Below are 20,759 nucleotides of genomic sequence, written 5' to 3' on the forward strand. Positions count from 1 at the left end.
GGCCTTGCAGACACAGTGACTCACTCCCGCGAAACTGCGCTGCGTTGGCATAAGCCAGAAGTCCTGATGCTTTTTTTTTTTTTTTTTTAAAGCCCTAGCAAGGGCAAATGTATCGCTTGTGAAAAAGTACTGTTCAATAAACAGATTTAATATCTGAAATGTCAGGAGATTTTTTTTTGACTGCAGGGAAAAATGCCTGGGAGCCTTGCACTGCGTGGTTTAGGCTCTGAGAGGCAGATTCAGTTCTCGGTCCTGTAGAACATCCTGCCATGCTTAAATGGGGCAAAGGCACAAAAATAATTAAAGATCTACAGCGCAGGTGCTCTTTGCAGCAGGGGGAAATGTTGAAAAGGAGGGGGAAGGTGTTTGGAAGCAGGAAACAGAGACTCCAGTGAGTCTGGAAGAAATTAATTAATGCAGGAAAATTTCTTAAAAGCTCAGACTAATTTTTTCTTCTCTCCATTTCAAGAGGGAAGATCTGGTCCTTTTCAAAGCAGAGAGAGGTTAAGCCTAACCCTGAATTCCTCACTCCATCCCAACATTGCTTTTTTTTTTTTTCTTGCCCTGTCCCGACTTTTTTTTTTTCACTCAGAAAAACAAACCAACCCATGCGGGGATTTTCTCTCCTCCCCATCCTCAACATCTGCCATTAGCAGAGGTGGGGATCTATGGGAGTGAGGTTGGTTTACTGGCCCTGCTTGAAATCACTCCTTTAGCCAGACCCCGTATTAACGGCAAAAAGGTCTCGACTGCGTGAAATAGGACAGAGAGGGACCTCTGCAAAGACGGTGCCTGGCTAAGTTGATCAAGTCACTTAGTGCAGTTATAGCTAAAACTAAAGTTGCAGTCTGATCAAAAAAAGACACTATTTTGTCAAAATAGGGTCAGTCTCACACATGCACAGGTGGAGGGTGGTGGGACACTGGCCCAGGTTGCCCAGAGAGGTGGTGGATGCCCCATCCCTGGAAACATTCCAGGCCAGGTTGGCCGGGGCTTTGAGCAACCTGATCTGGTTGGAGATGTCCCTGCTTCTTGCAGGGGGGTTGGACTGGGTGGGCTTTAAAGGTCCCTTCCCACCCAAACTGTCCTGTGATTCTATGATTCCATGCTATGCCTCTTCCCTCCTTTCCCGGGCTCTGCTGGCGCAGGTGCAGCTCTGTTCCAGGTGGCTGGCGACGGCAACGAGGCTTCCCCAGGGACATTCTGGGTGTACAGTGGGGCGGATGGAGAGGGCAAGCAGAGCCCGCAGCAATGTGCGGCTTACAGCCCAGCCAGGCTCTTTCCCCTCCACTTCAGCCCTCGCCTGGGCAAGGTGTTGTAGGCAGCTGACAGTGCAGGATGGGCACGGACACGTGGATAACGTGCCTTTAATTACTATTAAAGTAAGCACTTCATCGTGCTCTCCATGGCTCTGCTTGAGACAACCACATTAATTGCTCGCAAACAAGCTCTGGACACATACAAGCTGTAACGGAGACAGCAAGTAATTTAAATCCTGTCCCCTGCAGGTTTGGCCCCTTGTTATCCTCCTTTTGATCTGCCACAGAAGATGCGGTCTCTGGTGATCTGCTCCCAGGCGTTGTGTGTTAAGTTTTCTGGGCGATTTTTTCGGGTTGACTTGATGGCCGAGGGTCTTGCTTTGGGATGTTCTCACCTCCTCGGGGGCTATCAAAGCATGGAAGGTCATTTACAGCAGCTCGAGGGGGACATCTCAAGCTCTGGGTCTCGAGGACAGGAAAGACAGGGGAGCACCTTCCCTGCCCCGGTGCTTCTCTTTCAGCTCAGCTAAGACGTGGCTCTCACAGTCATCAGGAGAAATGGGAAATAAAAGCAGGGAATGAAGCCCCTCACAGAGTCCTGGCCAGGCTGCAGCAGAGTCCTCAAGCTGGGCTGGGTGCTGCAAGTTCTGCAAGACAAAAGCAATGTGGGACAGAGTGAAAAAATTCAGTTTTAAACATAGAGCGCTCAGGCCAGGCCTAATGTCTTTGGGGGAAAGCAGCAAGTCCTAACTATGGAAGAAATAAAAATAAATTGACTTGCAAACCAAAAATACTGTCAGAATCTCAAATCGACACGGGCTCCAGGCAACAAAATCAATGAGAATCACATTTTCCAGTCCATGCTGGTTTTGGACATGACCTTAGTGCAGGGTAGGAGGAGGAGGAAAAAAATATGAACTTAAATTCGTACAGGTGAAACGAAGAAAATCCATGGTTAGAGCATCAAGAACCACATTCACCAAAACGTAGGAAAGCCATGGCAACCATTCCCAGGATGAGAAAGGAGGAAGATTTAGAGAGAGCATCAGGGTTTGATCAAGCTTCTTGGCCCAGTCACCACAGGACTTTACTCCTGTAGAGCTTTTTTGGCTTTGCCAAGATGCTTGTGCCACTGTGCTGTAGGCGTGTTCGCACCCCCTGCAGCTGGTCTCCCCACCAGAGAACTGGGAAACACGCTGCTTCGCATCACCCAGAAGCCTTTATCCCCTCCATCATCCACCATCATTCCCCTTCACATCACCCTGACAACCAATGGGACAGCCGGGTGGAGCTGGGAGGCCTTCCATCTCCATCAGCATCCAAGACAGAGACGGGTTCAAATCAGTCCGATCATTCTCATCTCCCAGAAATTTAGCACTTTTAAAGGGAAACAAAGGCAGAAATGCCTCACAGCCTGGAGTCAGCCCCTTGCAGGAGCTCCTCTCTGCTATTTCTGGTGCAGGGAGGAGTGGATCTGGCAGGGGTGCGAGTGCGCACGCATGTGTGCATCTCACAACTTGCTGTTGATGGTGTTCTCATAACAATGACTCAAGCATCCCCAATTATAAACAAAGCTTGCAAAAGACTCCTTCCTAGGAAAGAAGAATGACTGGGGGGGAAGGTGTTTCCCTGAGGCTACACCGGCTCCAAAAGCATGTCAGGCAGTAATTAATCACTTCAGGGTATTTGCTGATGTGTAATTGTGTGCAGTGAAAGGTCTGGCAATGCAGCTTGCTATCAAACATCACCACGTATCAGTCACGTTGGCTGGGTCATCCCATAACCTGGCTGCCAGTTATTTCAAACACCAACGTTTCAGATCAAACCAAAACCCTCTGATTTCATTTCCAGAGGTTCCAGTGTTTCCTGTTGCCTTCCTGCCCGAAACGTCCTCTCCTGACCAATTGCACAGGAGATGAGTTTACGGAGCGAAGATTTCCCGAATCGCCTGCATGATATTTGCTGGTTTAGCAAAAACTCCAGGTCCTGGGGGTTACTTTTTACATGGAGGAGCCCCACCTTCCCCCTCGGTCAGAAGGAAAGGGGAACTTGCAGCCTCCTGGGTGAGATGGCAGATGAAAATAAGCCAGTACTTAGCAAAAACCAAGCACCACCCTAAAAAGTAGCTCATAAGTTTTATGCCAATTTCAGGATTTTGCAACAGCCTGATTCATTATTCCCCCACCCCCTTCCCCCATTCTGCACATGTAAAGGAGCCCCTTCTACCTGCACATTCTTGGTGTGATCACAGCCCTGTTTTCCAGAAAAAAAAACCAACTTCCTGGCTTTCCCGCAAGCCACGGCATGGTCCCTGGTCTGCACACATTTTGCTAGCGTCAGGCTGCACGGCACGCTGCTCTCGCTCACTGGACGTAGCAAGTCCCTTCTGGCACAAAATGTCCTCGTAGATTTGGCTGTCCCGCTAGATGACACGGGAGATTTTAACTCTCTCTGGGAGACTTTAACTTGTTTAACTCTGCCTGCTGGCAGTGATTTTGTTCCTTTTAACAGTCATTTATGCAGAAGTTGCACGCAAAGCCTTCCTGACATCATACGTGGCTAAGGCTGGGGAAGTCATCTGGAGAAAACAGAGGATGACTGCAGTGACCAGGCCCCAGAAGGCTGGGGTTTTCCACCCATGAGTCAAACACCTTGTGGAGATAAAACCCAGCTCTCCCAAAGGTTTGGTCTTGTCCCTCTCCTGAAGCACCCTGCTGCAAAGAGATGCACCCCAAGACAGTACCTGTAATAAGTAACCATAATCACTGTCTTGGGGATGGAGTGGAGAGCCATGAGAATCCCAAAGTGCCAAGTTAATACTGTAAACGTCACGTCACATCCTCTCCTCTTTCTTTCAAAGGGAAAAAGGAGTCCAAGCCCTTAAAGAACATGTAGTGTGGGAGGGTGGTGGGAAACCCATGTTAGGAGAGGGTCTGGTAAGGTCCCTCCCAGCTAGCCTATGAATGTGGACTGCTCACTCACGGCATCAGAGACATCAGGCACAGGCTGGGCCCTAAAGCTTCATCTTGGGTAAAAGAATGTAATGAGAAAGCCAAGATGCAACATAGCAAAAGCCTTGATGCCCTGTGCCCCCAGAAGCAGCTCACCAGTTTCTCTCACTGGTTGCAAGCATCAGCTGAGACAGAGCATCCTCCCTGGAGACCCACATCATCCCCCAGCCACCTGGCCTTTGCCCAGGGCAAAGCACCTGGGGCAGAGAAAGCATAGGGCCAGATGTCAGCACGGATGGATACGGCCGAGGGACCTGGTTAATCTCATTCAGAGTGGCCCAGGGAAAGAGAAAACCCTTCCCAGTGGCCCGCGCCCCACCCAGAGGAATGCCAGCTATGCAGGGACCAGAGGTCACTGCAATCAGGCGCAGCGAAGGGCCGCTGTAAAAGGGAAAGGTAAACCAAATAAATCACACTGTGGGAAGAGGAGGAGGGCACAAGTGGACAGAGCTGCTGGAGGATGGTACAAGGCAGCCCCCAAGGCAGAGGGAGGGGGGGATGCGGGGGGCCAGGGACCAGCCCTGAGATGGAGGGGATGCAGAGCACTGGCACACCATCACAGGGGCAGCATCCGCAGAGGGGATGGGAAGATCTGTGAGCCTGGCCAGGGTAAAGGGAGCAAAAAACATCCACGGGAGGAGAAGTGTTCTGTTTTCCCTCTGGCAGTATGAAAAAAAAAAACCAAACAACAACAACAACAACAGAACAAAAACAACAATAACAACAACAAAAAACACCACAAAAACAAAAAAAGGGAAATGTGGGGGAAAAACCAGAAGCGGTGGATTAGGTACAGATGGGAAAAGCCCTCAGAATACTGTTTTGCTCTCAGTTTTATGGTATTTTATTTTATGTTTTTCCCATAATGGAAGATGGCAGTCTGTATTAACTGGTGAAGGGGAAGACACTACACTTTCCTTGGAGAAAGTTGCAAATGGCTATGAAGTATTTTAAAACCTGTCTTTTTTTTTTTTTTTTTTCTACTTAGACAAGAGACCTTCCTTAGGCTCGAACCTCTGTTGTGCAAGCACTCGTTCCTGTGGCTCCAGCTCTGTACATGAGACTACAAAACAGCAACTTCGGGGAGATGGATGAACATCTTGGCCACTAAGCTGGTGACCTGCTCCCTTTTCTTGAGCCCTCCCGGTGAAAACAGGTCCCCAGACACATGGTTTTGGGGTGCAGAGGTAGTCAGAAGAGCAGAACAAGACCTCGGTGAAAAGAAACCTGTGCTGGTCCGCATAGACTACATGTAAGTGGAAGAGCTATAATAAACCCACACCAGATGCTCTGGATCCCGTCCCACCTGGTACAGTCAGAGCTGATGCACCCTGGAGGAGATGACACCAATATAATCCCAGCTTCCGCAGCAAAATACTGAGAACCCAGCTCTGGTGCAAATCGCCAAATGAAACATTAGCCTGCCCATCTGCGGAGGAGCAGATGGGAAATGTGACCCTTGCTGCCTCCAAAAATAAAGGGTGAACTGTAGTCTCGTGGCTCTCAGCTCTGTTTCTTAAGATGCAAGGCTTGTGCAATGGGGACCTCCTATGTCCCCTGCCAGTCCACAGTCCCCGTCCTGAGAAACGATTGAACCCTTTGGCCAGTCTCCCCCAGATTTGGCAGAGGAGCTGAAGTCTCACTGCCATGAAGACGCCTACAAGCCTTGCGAAAATAGGTGACTCGCTCGAGAAGAAAGAAAAATGCTATAAATATCCCGAGTGAGGGAAGAATTCATCACTCACTCACTCAGCTCTTCTTATACATCAGAGAAAGCTGTTATAAAAACCCCTGCACAAAGAAAGGCCCAAGGATGAATCACTCCCTATGAGATATCAAAGAATCCAACCACAGTGGCGAAATCCAGACATCCTTGGTGCCCCTGCTCCAGACCATGTATTCATCCTCATTGGATGTGAGGATGTGTATTCATCCTCATTCTGCCTGTGACCAGGCGGTAGGCACCCTGTCCCTTTGGGAAAGGTCTCTTAGGGAGGGCAGAGGGCCATCTGTTCAAAAAGAGATAGCATCTCCTTTTGGAGACGCTGCCTACAAAGGGCTTCTACCTCTAAAAGACTGAAGGGTAGCAGCTCCTCGAGCCCGGCTGCCATCCACAGCCTCAGATGCGCTCCCTAAAATCAGGGGAAAAAGGTTTTGGGGATGCATAAAATAGGAGAGAGATGAATCAGCATCACCAGCCTGTCTCCCTTCCTCTGTGCCTCATCTTCTTTTTCCCCTTGGCTGGATTCAACCGGTTCTCCACTATCCAGGATCATGGAGAGGGCCGGATACCAAATACCAAGATAACGTGGATGCCTAGAATAACCTAAATAGCCTAGATAACCCCTAGTCTGGGCTACGGCACATCCATCCATCACTGAACTGGAGCCATGGAGCCTGCTATGACCTGACTTGAGTCTTCAGATACCCTAGCAGCAACTCTGCACCACAGATTGCAGGGTTGCCCAACACATGGTCAAGGTCTTTGAATCCCCCACAGGGCAATGCCTGGGAGGGTGATGGGGTCTGAGACTGTTGACTCTGACTCGTGCTGGAAGGTTCTGCTGAAGCAACCGGGGGGATGCTGCTCTCTAAAAGGTGTGAGGTCAGGCACAGGCTGTGGTGGGGAGGGTGGTCTTGACAAATTTGTTCCACCCGATGAGCTCACATCTTGGCAGGGCAAACCTGTGGATGACAGGAAGCTTAATGGCTTGTTTTTCAATCTCTACCCATCCATGCCTCGAGCAATGATGCCTGGCCTTTTGCTAGGCTAGAAGCGATAGCAAGGGCTTTTCCAAGCCTTGCCTGTTTTTCAGCTCCTCCTTATTTTCTTATCTGTTCTCTCACTTCCCCAAAGTCCTGTAAGTGCTGTAGCCAAGTCATCTCTAAAGTATGAGCCCTTGTTCACCAATGAGTCATACTATTCCCAGAATAATCTTGGTAGCTAAACAAAGCCAAAGCCGAAGCCCCACATCTCCCCTCCTCAGAATTCCAGAGCAGCCCTGGGAGAGGAGGGCAGCCTTGCTAACACTGCAAAGAAAAGGGGAGACTCTGTCTCTGAAACCCCTGGGAGATCCCAGCGGCCCTGCTCCACCAGCAAGGATTAGCTGTGCTGGGGCGTTGTGCCCTCTACGACATGCACGTTGGCTTGATGCTCCAAGAGACACTTGCCTTGCTAACAGCAGGCCGCAGCACCTAGATTGGTCATTCTTCCCGAGTTTCCTTCTTTTGTATAGGAATTCCCTCTGTTTCCTGCTACAGGCTTCATTTTCTCTGCGCTATGAGCACTTGGAAGTATTTGTACTGTCAGAGAGACCAGCTCATCTGTTTGGCTATTTTTATTCCTCCTGCCTTAGCATCTTGAGAATTGTTTTTCCAGAATAATTTCTGGAGGTCAAGAAGGGAAAGAAATAACCTCAGACACAGTCAAATGGATTGAAGGCAATTTCCTACACAACAGGACCCCATAATCATGCTGGAGTTATACTTCACTTAGAAAGAACTCCAAATCCTAGGCACACTGTTTAAGCAGTGCTTTCAGCATCACATCAGATGTTCGCATCAGGTCTGGGTGCCGAAGGTGCCAGTCTATTGAGGGAACTGAGGGGGAGCTCAGTCCATTGCGTGACTGAGGACTAAAGGGTTTTGGTTTCTTTCCAGGACTATTAAGCCTCAACTGAGCATCCACCCCCAAAAAATCACTCTTGCTGTCAGCACGCCTAGGTCTGGGACCTAGAAACACAGAAAGGTCAAGACTCTGCAAATACGAATTTGTTGGGAAGAAGGTAATAAAAATATTTCCAGGCTTGGCTCATTCTTTATGACTGCATTAGTATCTGGGGAGTCAGGTTCCCTCTTGCTGCTTCTTGCAGACAGCGTGGCTGTGCGGTAGCAAACACAGCCTTGCCAGTACAAGGTACTGGCACAACCAGCACAGTACATCCGGAGTATCCTTTGTACACAGCTGCTCTGCGTGCAGGCACACACAGACGTTGGCCTGCAAAGTGCGGGCCGTGGTGTTTAGGAACTGGCTGTGCAAAGGAAACCAAAGTCTGCCAGCTTCTTTACCCTGGCTCCTACCACCAGGATCAGTGCAAGCTGGCACTCCTCTGGCCCTGGCAAGCCCCGACCTCCCCATGGTGTTGGCCATCCTCCAGCTTACGCTCCACACGGGTGCCACAAGGATCAGCCTACACCCGGTGGGTAATTACACAAGTCTAAATTAGAGCATCCTTCTGAATTACCTCCGTGGATACTTGTAACAGGAAGCTGTATTGAGCCAAAATGCAAAAAACCCACATTCTCTTCATTACATTAAACCAAAAAAACCTCCACATTTACTCCTGAGTGAGAACATATCATTTTCTATCACAAATAGCACATCTGGATCAGCTGCTCTGCAGATAAGACATAGGAGAAACGGACAGAGAAAATTCGGAGTTTCTTTGGACCACACCGTGTTTTCAGAGTATCATTGATGCCACGTAGCATTTGAATATCTTTTGTGGGACACATCTGAAGGTCTGAGCATGCCTTAAACACCTCAAGCTTTCAAAATGTTTTTTCCTCATAGTTGGTGGTTCCAGGGCCTTTGGAAGAAGGCATATTCTAAACCTTCTCTAGACACCATGAGGTTCAAAGCTGAGTCTTTTGTCTCCATGTGCAAACAGTCTGGGGCTGGTGGTTCAGATGAATGCTTCCAGCATTGGCCAATGACCCTCAGCCGTGGCCTCCAAACGTGGCCTGTTGTCCCCAGTTTGTCAGCACCACTGATGCTGCCAGAGATGGTGGCAGGCCCCTTCCTGGATCATGTCTTCCATCCCCAGTGAGTAACTGCTCCCTTCTCAATGGTTGTGTCAACTCTAAGGGCATCTATGTCTCCTCTGACACTTGAAAGTCAGGTCTGAACTTATGTCATCTTTGGTTTTGCTTCCAGCAGTGAAGCAACCAGCTGTTGTCTCCCTCTGCTTCATGCGGAATGCAGCATCCTTCACAACACTGCAATGCAAAACTCCCTGGGGTGGCTGTGCTGCAAGGAGAGATGGGAGCCAGGTTGGCTCTCGACACAGTCAGGGAGAAGGGATGGCTGTAGGTGCTTCCTTTCAGCCCTGGTAAAGCCATGCTTCTACAATCATAACTCCCAGGCCCTCAAAGCTTGCTGGTTTGGCTACTTTTCCTGGTTCTGCACTGGGCTCCCTTTGTAGGGCTGCTTGGACTGGAGCTGCGTCTGGCTTGGGAGCTGAAGGACAAGTCTGAGTGGAAATCACCGCTGAGGACAGCCCTGTTTAAATTACACTGTTCCTGAGGAGGCTTTTGACCATAGCCATCAGCACCTTGCTTGCTCTTTGTTGTCTTTTAATGGCATATCAGCAACAGTTGTCTAAACCCTTTGGTGCCCACCATCCAGAGATCCAACCAGCTTCCCTAGGGCCCCTTCCCTCATGTTGTCCCCTTGAGGGGCTCACAGTGAATATCTTCCTCCCATCAGGTCCATACCCTCCCTTTGGGCTTGTCCCAAAACCTTCTGGAGCCACACCATGGTTCAGCTCTGGGCTCTTAAACGGGCACCACCACGTATCTTGCTGGCACGTGGCATGGCAAACCCAACAAACTGTCTGGCCGTGGTTATCTGTTAATCCTCCTCTGGCCTCTTCCCTATCGAGGCATCATCTAAACTATTACACAGCCCTGCTGTTGACTTTGCTAGCCTTTGATCATTTGTTCACAGGCTGGACAGATTCTCTCCATTATGAATTACGGGGGTCTAACGGGATTGAGAGCCAAGCCTGCACCTTCCCCTGTAATTTAGCTTTAATTAATACCCATTTATTATTAACTGTTATCAGCTGGGCTTAGGCTTAATGTCAGCTGGTTATTATCCAGAGACCAGCATGGATTGTTTTCATCTCCTTTATTACCCATTTCAGCAATTTCCCCCTTCCCCTGCTGAGAGATGCACCCAAAACATGCATGTCAGCATAAAGGATCGCTGTTAAGGAACAACAGGTCTTTCAAAGCCGCCGACGTCAAAGGAAAGTCTCCCCATGTCTCTAGGTCAGTACCCAAGCCAGCGTGGACAAAGCAAAATGCCCCTGTATTTCTACAGGAGATATACAATTTACTTTTTTTTTTTTTTTTCCCCCCTGAGGGACAAAATCTATAATTGAGAGTGGAAATCAGTGAGGAGCTATTTTGAAAGAATTGGGGCACTTTCGTGTTCTTTTGTCTTTTCCATTTTCTCATTTCTGATTTTAAGACAAAAGAACAGAAAAAGAAACCTTTCCTTCCTCTTCCCTTTTATCACATACCCCCTCCTCAAAATAGCAGCAGTGAAACTACCACAAAACAATCCCAAGAAAGCAGCCCTCAGGAGAGGGCTTCAGAGCCTGGTTATAAAAACAAGAGAGATGGAGAAGAAAGAAGAATGCTTTGCCTCCATCCTGCGCCCGTTTTCCATTCTGCAAAACCACTCCATGAGGTTTACTGAGAGTTCAAAGCCAATGCAACCACGCAACAAAGGGTTTCTCCCACCTCTCTTTGACCTCCCCTGCCAGCAGAGCATGTTGAAAGCTTATCTTCCAGCCCCACGGGAATTAGAGTGGCTCCGAAAGGACCCTGAGATGATACCGGGGTGTCCCCGGCTGCCATGGCATTGCTTTCACCCCACTTATAGCTGCTCCCATCAGATACCTGGAGGCTCATCAAGAGCCCACCAGGGTTTTGTGCTTGGTGTGGTCTTTATACACCGAGGAGAAACACACCCTCCTTCAATGCCATTGCTACAGCCAGTCTGCAAACAGGACGTTGCCCACTGGCCTTGCTCTTGACTCCCAGAGGTGGATTATCAGCAGCAGAATTGCAGATGATTTTATCCCTTTGCTCCTACACCCTCACGAGGCCAGAGGATCTGGGCGGAAGCATCTGGAAAGCAGCTCAACAGGATCTGGCCCACTGCTGCCACCATGTACTCTCTGCAATTGCCATTGTTAAAAGAAGCCAATTCCAGGCTTTACAAGAAGGCAGCAGTTAATCTAGGAGCAAGAGCCCACTTTGATGTCCAACACTTGCTCTGGGCAACTAGGCCAAGAACACGAAGTGTGCAGAGGACTTATAAAACTCAGTGCGTCAGGGCTCCGGGTGGGCTGGGGTGCCAGCATGCAGCAATGAAAGACGAGCAAATGCTTCTAGTGCATATGGTGACAGCGACAATTTGTGAGGGAAAGCAATGGTGGAAAAGGCAAGAAGAACAAGGGAGGCAAGGGAAGGCCCCTTGCTCTCTCGTCTGGGGTTGAAGACCTCTTTGAGAAAGGTCAGGAGCTGGCCAGAGGAATAGAAACATCACCAAGAAGAGATGTAACGTCTGACTTTCATGTCAGAGAGCAGTGACAGCTGCTTCGGTGGGACTTTTCTCCCGTCCTTTGGGAATATTTCAAGGCAGTATTTCTTGATAATTGTTGTGAAATTAACAGTTCTTGCCCCATTTAGTACTTTCTTCTCCTTGCTTTGCTCTAGGTCAGCTTGCAGATCTATCCTGCATGAAGTTCTGAGATTGCAAAGTTGGCTTCTGGTTTTAATGAGCAAAGAAATCCACACTTCAAAGTTTTCAGTGTCAGAAGGACTCCAAATCCCACCTTTCTCCCAACCACATACCCCTTGCCTTGGGGTGCAGGGGAACACTGACTCTCCTGCAAGCCAAATGCAATGCAACACTTGTCTCCATCTAGAAGTCAGACCACAACAGACTGGCAGCAATACCAATCTGGTTCTAGTTGAGACACTTCGTTTTTAAATCCCCCGTAACAGTCCGCAAATCCCCACAGTTTCTGACACTGAAGTGATCTTCTGAGCATCCTACAAGCGTGGATTTGAGGGTAGAGGAGCTGACGTGTGTACTGCAGACACTGGGATGGGATGAACAGGTGGCTGGAGCTGGGGAAAAGCTAGGCACTGCCTTAAAATGCCTTGTCCTGCTTTTTACCTGCCCGCAGACCCCTGAGAAGTTTTGCACAGCAGACACAGACCTCTTCTGAAGGGATGTTGCTATGCAATCGCAGCATAATTTGCACAGATTGGTATTCTCTGGGACAATTACCCTGAGCCGAGTGCATCATCCACCCAGGGGCTCTTCGCCACACAGACTTCATTTGGCTTAATTACTCTACTTTGGAAGTCAATTCAGATCGGCTTTCCTGAAGACGCCTGCCTAAAGCAGCCCTTGAGGAGCTTAAAACCAACAGAAACTGTTTTCAGTTGCTTATCAGCTCCCTCAGGGTTGACGAAAACATGGTAAACGTGTCAACAAAACACTTTAAAAGATGCTTTCCCAACTTGTTCTTTACCCAGGCTTTCAGCAGTCAACTTTCAAGCCCTCGAGGTTGAGAAAAAAAATCCTACCCAAGGAAGAAACAGCTAGAACAGGAGGAGCCTGGCCCATTCGTCAGGCGCGTGATGGGTGGATGTTAGTGCTCTGGCAAGGTCCTCGGCGGGAGATGCCCAGGTGACCTTGCTATCAGCTGCTTCGTCTGCGAAGGGGATCCATGATGGTCCAGCATGTGGATGCTGTTTTCATCCACGGCAGCCACATGGGCAGCTTGGGCTACCAAAGCAAGAGCCTACTGTGGCCACACCGGTTTATTTGGGGAGATCTGGAAGGCATTGCTTTGGCTTTCCTTCACTGAGGGTGGCATGCACGCCTGGCTGATGCAGGGGCAAGGTTTGGAAAGGAACAGCACACTGGCAAGGAAGGCTTTCTGAAATATTTTCCAGCACTCACTATAAAAAAAAAAAAAGACTGATGTTTCAGTGAAATGCCACCACATCTGGAAAGAAAAATCAAGAGCAAAGTAGCCTGTCTTCTCTCCTCTGCTGCCTCCCCAAAATTCCTCCAGAGTAGGAGCAGTGACTGCCATGATCTCTGGCTCTCCCAGGTACAAACTCATCAGATTTCAGCCACTTCTAAGCCAGACTCTGAAATAAGCTCTGTACAGCCTCATACGTAACCCAGAAACAGACAGCAGAGCAGAGTTTGGATCACAGCTTTCAAATCTCAGCTATCCTCCTGCCAGGAGCTGATAACCAGACCCAAAGGGCTTGATTTGGTGCTGTTTTCCAGTGTCCCGCAGGAAAGAAATGGCCTGCGTGGATCCGGGCATCACCTCGTTTAAAGCACCCCTGGCTGCCATGTCCAAGTCCTCCCCTGGCATGAACGGACATGTCCTGACAGTTCTCCCGCAAAGCAGGAACTTTACTGCCGCTATCTGTGGCCCCTCTTTCCCGTTTAGGTGAGGGGAGAGGAGAGATGGAGCTGTGGTTTGCATTTGCTGACCCACCCCATGCAACGAGCGCACGCGGTCTCCGACCAAGCTGCTGCAACAGCAGGGCTGGAGCCTGGGGATTGGTGTTGCTGGGAAGCTGATTGCAGGGAGCTGGAAATGTGCCTCAGGGTGCTGCCTTGCTGTCTGCAAAACCTTCTCCCACGCTCCTCAGGAAACAACATGCCTGAGGAGCGATTTCTCACATTGCCAGCCTGCACCCAGGGAGGGAAAAGGCACAGATGGCAGGCGATGTTTAAGGAGGGATGGTTGGAGCCTGCCATGGTGCCTGGCTGATGGGAAGCTCCATCAGGCGAACAGTCTTGTACCGCTGCCAGGACCCGCTGCTCTTGGTAGCGAGATGTCTCGGTGACCGTCTCGCAGCAGAGAAACCATACAGCGTGGCTCCTCCTCAAACGAGCCAGGAGAATCTTTGGCCAAGATTAGCAATGAAGGCTGGAGCTTGCTGGCAAACGGGGTGATGGCAAACCAGGGCATGCCTCTATTGCTGATACCTGCCAGCCAGCCACAGGAACGGGTACCAATGCTGTGTACCCCACAGCACCGCATCTCCCAGTGCTACACTGCTGCGAGGGGGCTGGCAGGTGGCCCAGGCACCTGAGAAACCCAGTGTTGAGTCATAGAATCATAGAATCTTTAAGGTTGGAAGAGACCTCCAAGATCATCAAGTCCAACCATCAACCCAACACCACCATGACCACTAAACCATGTCCTGCAGTGCCACGTCTACACGTTCTTTGAACACCTCCAGAGATGGTGACTCCACCACTGCCCTGGGCAGCCTGTTCCAGTGCCTGACCACTGTTTTGGTAGAAAAGTGTTTCCTGATATCCAACCTAAACCTCCCTTGAGGCTATTTCCTCTCGTTCTAAAATCCTTCAGGCTGGGGAAGGGAAGGGCTGGGGGCATCCCCCTGTGAGGCTGTACTTCATGCTGGCCTTTTGTCCTTACTCATTTGCCAGTTAATTGCTCCTGGTGACCAGGAGTAAGAGCATAAAGCATTGGCACAGGGCTCTGAGGCCGGGAGAGCCCCAGTGTGGGCACAGAGAGCTTGCAAAGCTGACAGCCCTCCACAAACAGTGGTTTTTCCCTCTTTCTCATTTCTCCCAGCCCTTCCCAGAGCCTTCCTCAGTGTGCTTTCCACGGGGGTCAAAAACCCATCTGGGATTGGGATATGGGGACAGAAGTCTGTCCCCATGTCAGAGGCTGGCAGGTAAAACAAGCGGAGCAGCAAATGAAAACCAAACCCCAGCTATTCTGACGCAAAGATGAGCAAGCATGAAGAGCAGGTTGGGGATCATCTGAGGAATTTAAAGGTGCACAAGTCCATGGGACCTGACGAGATCCATCCGCGGGTCCTGAGGGAACTGGCAGATGAAGTTGCCAAGCCACTGGCTGTCGTATTTGAGAAGCCGTGGCGGTCTGGTGAGGTCCCCGATGACTGGAAGAGAGGGAACATAACCCCAATTTTTAAAAAGGGGAATAAGGAAGACCCGGGTAACTACAGGCCGGTCAGCCTCACCTCTGTGCCTGGCAAGGTCATGGAGCAGATTCTCCTGGAAACCATGCTAAGGCACATGGAGAGCAAGGAGGTGGTTGGTAACAGCCCACATGGCTTCACCAAGGGCAGATCGTGCCTGACCAATTTGGTGGCCTTCTATGACGGGGTGACGGCATCGGTGGACAAGGGACGAGCAACAGACATCATCTACCTGGACTTGTGCAAAGCTTTTGACACTGTCCCGCACAACATCCTTCTCTCTAAACTAGAGAGACATGGGTTTGATGGACGGACCACTCGGTGGATAAGGAGTTGGCTGGATGGCTGCACTCAGAGAGTGGTGGTCAACAGCTCAATGTCCATGTGGAGACTGGTCATGAGTGGCGTCCCTCAGGGGTCCATGTTGGGCCCGGCCCTGTTCAACATCTTTGTCAGCAACATGGACAGTGGGATAGAGTGCACCCTCAGCAAGTTTGCCGACGACACCAAGTTGTGTGGTGCCGTTGACACGCTGGAAGGGAGGGATGCCATCCAGAGGGACCTTGACAGGCTGGAGAGGTGGGCCCGTGCCAACCTCATGAAGTTCAACCAGGCCAAGTGCAAGGTCCTGCACCTGGGTCATGGCAATCCCAGGCACAAATCCAGGCTGGGCAGGGAATGGATTGAGAGCAGCCCTGAGGAGAAGGACTTGGGAGTGCTGGTGAATGAGAAGCTCAACATGAGCAGGCCAACCGCATCCTAGGCTGCATCAAGAGAAGCGTGGCCAGCAGGTCGAGGGAGGGGATTCTCCCTGGTGAGACCCCCCCTGGAGTACTGTGTCCAGTTCTGGAGCCCCCAGCACAAGAAGGACATGGACCAGTTGGAGAAGGTCCAGGGGAGGGCCACAAAGATGATAAAAGGGCTGGAGCACCTCTGTTATGAGGACAGGCTGAGAGAGTTGGGGCTGTTCAGCCTGGAGAAGAGGAGGCTCCGGGGAGACCTGATAGCAGTCTTCCAGTACCTCAAGGGGGCCTACAAGAAAGATGGGGAGAGGCAGTTCAGTAGGGCCTGTTGCAATAGGACAAGGAGCAATGGTTTTAAAATAGAGGGGGGTAGATTTAGATTGGAAATTAGGGAAAAATTTTTTACGATGCGAGTTATAGAACACTGGAACAGGTTTCCCAGAAAGGTGGTGGAAGCCCCATCCCTGGAAACGTTTGAGGCCAGGCTGGATGAGGCTCTGAGCAACCTGATCTAGTTGGGGATGTCCCTGCTCCTTGCAGGGGCGTTGGACTAGATGACCTTTGAAGGTCCCTTCCAACCCTAACCATTATATGATTCTATGATTCTATGACCTGCTCCCCACCCTTGGGATCGTTTCTCTTCTCCAAGGCACAAGGAGAGCTCCTGAAATAGCTGCTCCTCGCCACTTTATTTTGGATGCAAAGCATTGGTATTCTGCAAGAAGAGCTCTCACTCGGGGAGCTAGTCTGCCAGACCTGTTGCAGCTGATTTCCTTGCGGAGCTGAAGCCCTTCCTATAAAACCCTTTGGCTGCAAACCAAGCGATCAGCTAGAGTCCATCTCTTTTCTTCTTTATCCTTACAAATCCATCCCCTCTGCACTTTGCTTCCTTTTATTTCCCTTCCTTCACATCTGCATTACTGCAGAGCACTGTTAATAAGATTTATGGCTAAATATTATCTGGCGTACAGGTAATTTAAGGTGCGCTTGCTGGTCCAGTTTGAAAAGCAAACAGCTTCCCTCACCATTCTGCTTCTGGCTCAGCTGCTTTAATTGCCTGTGACATACCACGTGCACGGTAAATATTTGGTCCCAGCTCTGAAGCTTGAAGGCTCCTCTCCCACTCTCTGCTTATGGATTGGGGTCTTAGCGGCAGCAGAGGATGCCCTTTCCCACACTGGGGTGAGCGGGTTCGCTCATGAACAAGGGTCATTGCCGAGGACCAACAGAGCAGGGGAGGGGTGAGACAGAGGAGCAACATGGCTTTGTAGGAGACAGGAATCACAGAAACAGAGTAATTTAGTTTGAAAGGACCTCCGGAGGCCACTGGTCCAGCTAGACCTAGTTGCCCATGGCCGTGTCCAGCTGCGATTTGACCATCTCCAAGGACGAACTCAGTTTGTGGTAAGATGCTTCTTTTCAGGCAGGATTTTCTCAGCTTTATTTAACTCTACAAAAAGCAGGAGAGATGGAGAGCTTGTCCAGCAGTGAAGGCAGTATATTAAAACGAAGACATGCTATGCCTCCAGCCAAGAAGGCAGAAGATGGGAAAAAAAACAACTTCTCCAAGAGTAATTATGCAGCTCAGTGACTGATTGGGGGAGACAGCTGAGGTTAAATTCATGCCATGGACCCTGTGGCAGCAGCACTAACAAGACGACATTTTATGGGCTTTCACGCCAAACAATGAGCGAGGGAAACTTGAGTTTTCTCTACTCCAATGACCCAGTCAAAACGACCATGTGCGGTCAGCAGCAGAGGAAAATGCTGCATTGCAAAGGGTACGGAAAATTTGAGGCCAACCTTGCAAAGAACGAGCCAGTTGCTCACACAGGAAGATGCCTGCAGTCCTTCCCTCCAGTTGGATTGCATGCTTATGGGGCAAGGAGCGCGATGATAACTCATGGTGTGAGGAGCACAGTGGAAGGAGAGGAGCCTTCCCTTCAGCACCAGGTCTCCCTGGCAACTTCTCTGCCAAGCAACAGAAAGAAAAAAAAGGATGCCAAAGCGTAAGCTGAGAAACTGCCCAAATCTCTAATCGCCAAGCGCAGCCTCGCAAGAGGTCTGCCCTGGGTCAGGGAAATTTGTATCGTTTGTCAACAAGAACTACACGCAACTAAAGTAAGTTGAAGGGAACTCCATTTTGCATCTCACAGCTTCCTCCTTCACTGGCTGCTGTGATTTATTTTTTTTTAAGGTTGGCTGTGCTTCCTAGAAGGTAAAGTCTTGTTCTCCTCCTTTCCTGTCAGTTGCAGATTTTGTGGTATTTATCAAATACCTTGCACAGCAAGGCCTTGGTCCTCTCCAGACCCTTGGGTGAGAACATACTGTGAATTTTCTGCTCTGCATCGACTGTGCGGTGCTCAGGCCTGCAGCAGACTTGCACAAAGCTAAGAGCAGCAAGCAGAGGATCACCCATCCCAAAAGCTTTCTGAAAGGCCAACAGACAGGGACCAGAGGAAGATGGAGGCTACATACGAACCAATCTACAATGCAGTGCAATCAGGGAGCGACTCTGTGGCAGCCTGAACTCTTCTCGATGAGCTGGTGCAGAGCACTGCGTGGGCAGTTTTCCCTTTAATGGAGGGCACTCCCTTGGAACAAGCGTTTGGCACCAGATGAGTGAGGAATGAGATGGCTCTAATCCCATAATTTAATTAGAGCTGCATAGAGCTGCCTAACGAAAAGACCAGTTCCTGAGCAGGCAGCAGCACTGGGCGTCTGGCTGCTCTCTCTGGGCTGGCAGCCTGGACCCTCTTGCTCCTGCTCTGCCACAGAAAGGCAATGCAGTGCTTTTCCACCCCTGCCCTCTCTCATTTTATCTCCTCGTGGGTTTTAGACAAAACAGTGTGGTCCGGGACCTCCCCCATCCTGGGCTGTACACCCTCACATTTATGAACAAAGGGCTACTGGGTGCTGTCTGCTTGGGAGGGGAAGGGTGGGAGCCCCAGTTTTATCCTGCAGAGGCCAAAGCTGGCAACGAAAACCTAAGCTCCAGGTCTCCTTCCATGTGGTGGAACAGTGGCCCAGGTTGACCAGAGAGGTGGTGGATGCCTCATCCCTGGAAACATTCAAGGCCTGGTTGGACAGAACTCTGAGCAACCTGGTCTGGTTGGAGATGTCCCTGCTTCTTGCAGGGGTGTTGGACTGGATGGGCTTGAAAGGTCCCTTCCCACGCAAATCAGCCTGTGATTCTATGATTCTAAGTTCCAGGTCTCCTCCTATTTTTCAACCCAGCAAAAATGTTGGCCAAGGGACAGGGATCCGGTGAAGGAGCATGCTGTGTGTAGTCGGGTCCCATCCTGCGCTGACAAAGGGGTCTTGGCACCCTGCTTTCACACCATCCCAAGAGCAGGGGTCTCGCCCCAGGTTTTCAGGATCTCCCCGGCTGCGTGGGGAGCACTGAGTAGCCCTCTCAGATTGTGAAATGGAGTAGCTCCCATATGCCCTCCCAGGCCAATTTGGTATGGCATGGGGTGGGCATCACTTCGGAGAACTATCAGTCCCTCTCCCAACTGGCCTCAGTGCTCAGCTTCCCCTTTGCAGCCCAGGCATCTCCATGATGGAGCAAAAGGAGCTGGGGATGAGGGACCAGTAGCCTGAGGGACCAGCCTGTAAGGGCAGGGATGTGTAACCCCATCCCTCCAAAATGGGAGAGCAGCCTCAGCTGATGCCTCATCTCTGTCTCAGGGAAAGCATGCAGGCTAAGCCTGAAATCCTGAGTGGAGTTTCTGTTGACCCTGACCCAGGTATGCCTGGGCTGTTGTTCCCAGCAGCCTCCCGGGGCTCAGCCAACCAGAAAGCATCCCTAGTGCAAACAGATTCCTGCACAGCAGCAAAAGCCCAGGCTAAGCCAACAGCCACATGCCTAATTAACAATAACTGGCTCCCCGCCACATGTCTCCCAGGCCCAAGCTTGCACCCGCCCCAGTAATTGCTGCCCCATTGTGTTTTTTTCTGGATGCTTCAAGGTGAAAGGGAGCTTTGTGCAGGAGCGCCCCCGGACAAACCTGGGATGCAGCAAGCTGGCAAGCAGCTGATCCTGCACAAAATCCTGACAGTGGGAGAAAGGCAGGGCTGGGGCATCCTGTTCTGCTCCTCAAAGCCTCAGCAAGAACTGTTGACCCCAAGGAGGAAGTGGGAGAAAGCAGTTCTGGCAGCTCACCAAGTGTCCTGGCCATACGCTGCTGGGTGCTTATACAGGACATACCCCATATAAATGCCCCCAGGAGATGTCGCTGGCCCAGTCCCGTGGAAACACTTCTTTACTGAAAGAGTGGCCAGGCACTGGAACAGGCTGCCTAGGGCAGTGGTGGAGTCACTACCCGTGGAGGTGTTCAAAGAACGTGTAGACGTGGCACTCCAGGACATGGCTTAGTAGGCATGGTGGTGTTGGGTTGATGGTTGGACTTGATGATCTTGGAGGTCTCTTCCAACCTTAAGATTCTGTGAAACGCCCCCAGGAGATGTCACTAGCCCAGTCTCATAGAAATGCCCCCAGGAGATGTCACTAGCCCAGCGATATCACCAAACTGTGGGAAGAGACTGCTGGCTGCAATAAATGCAGAACCATCCTGCTACCGTGGCAAGGAAAGAGCCTCCCAGGACATCAGTGATACAGCACTGCCCAGAGCTGTGGCTGTGTGGGTCCTGCTGCTGGAGGTCCCCTTCCTGCCCTGGCTGGTCATCACCTCAGCAATGAGGAAGGTCTTCTGCAGGCAGGTTCCTACAGCAGCTTCAGCTGAAGGAATCCCCAGCATTGGGGAATTTCCTATGTGTTCTGGTAAGCTGAAGGCTGCTGGAAAGCTGCACCAAGACCAAAGACCTCACATTTCATTGCTGGTCCCCCAGCCTTTTTCTGAGCCTGTTGCATGATGAGGGCAGCTGGGGCCCAGCCTGGTGGGAGCATTTTTTCGTGCCTCCTTGGGGGATCC

The sequence above is a fragment of the Chlamydotis macqueenii genome, chromosome 6 (assembly GCF_036417535.1).
Source record: "Chlamydotis macqueenii isolate bChlMac1 chromosome 6, bChlMac1.mat, whole genome shotgun sequence".
Lineage (NCBI taxonomy): Eukaryota > Metazoa > Chordata > Aves > Otidiformes > Otididae > Chlamydotis > Chlamydotis macqueenii.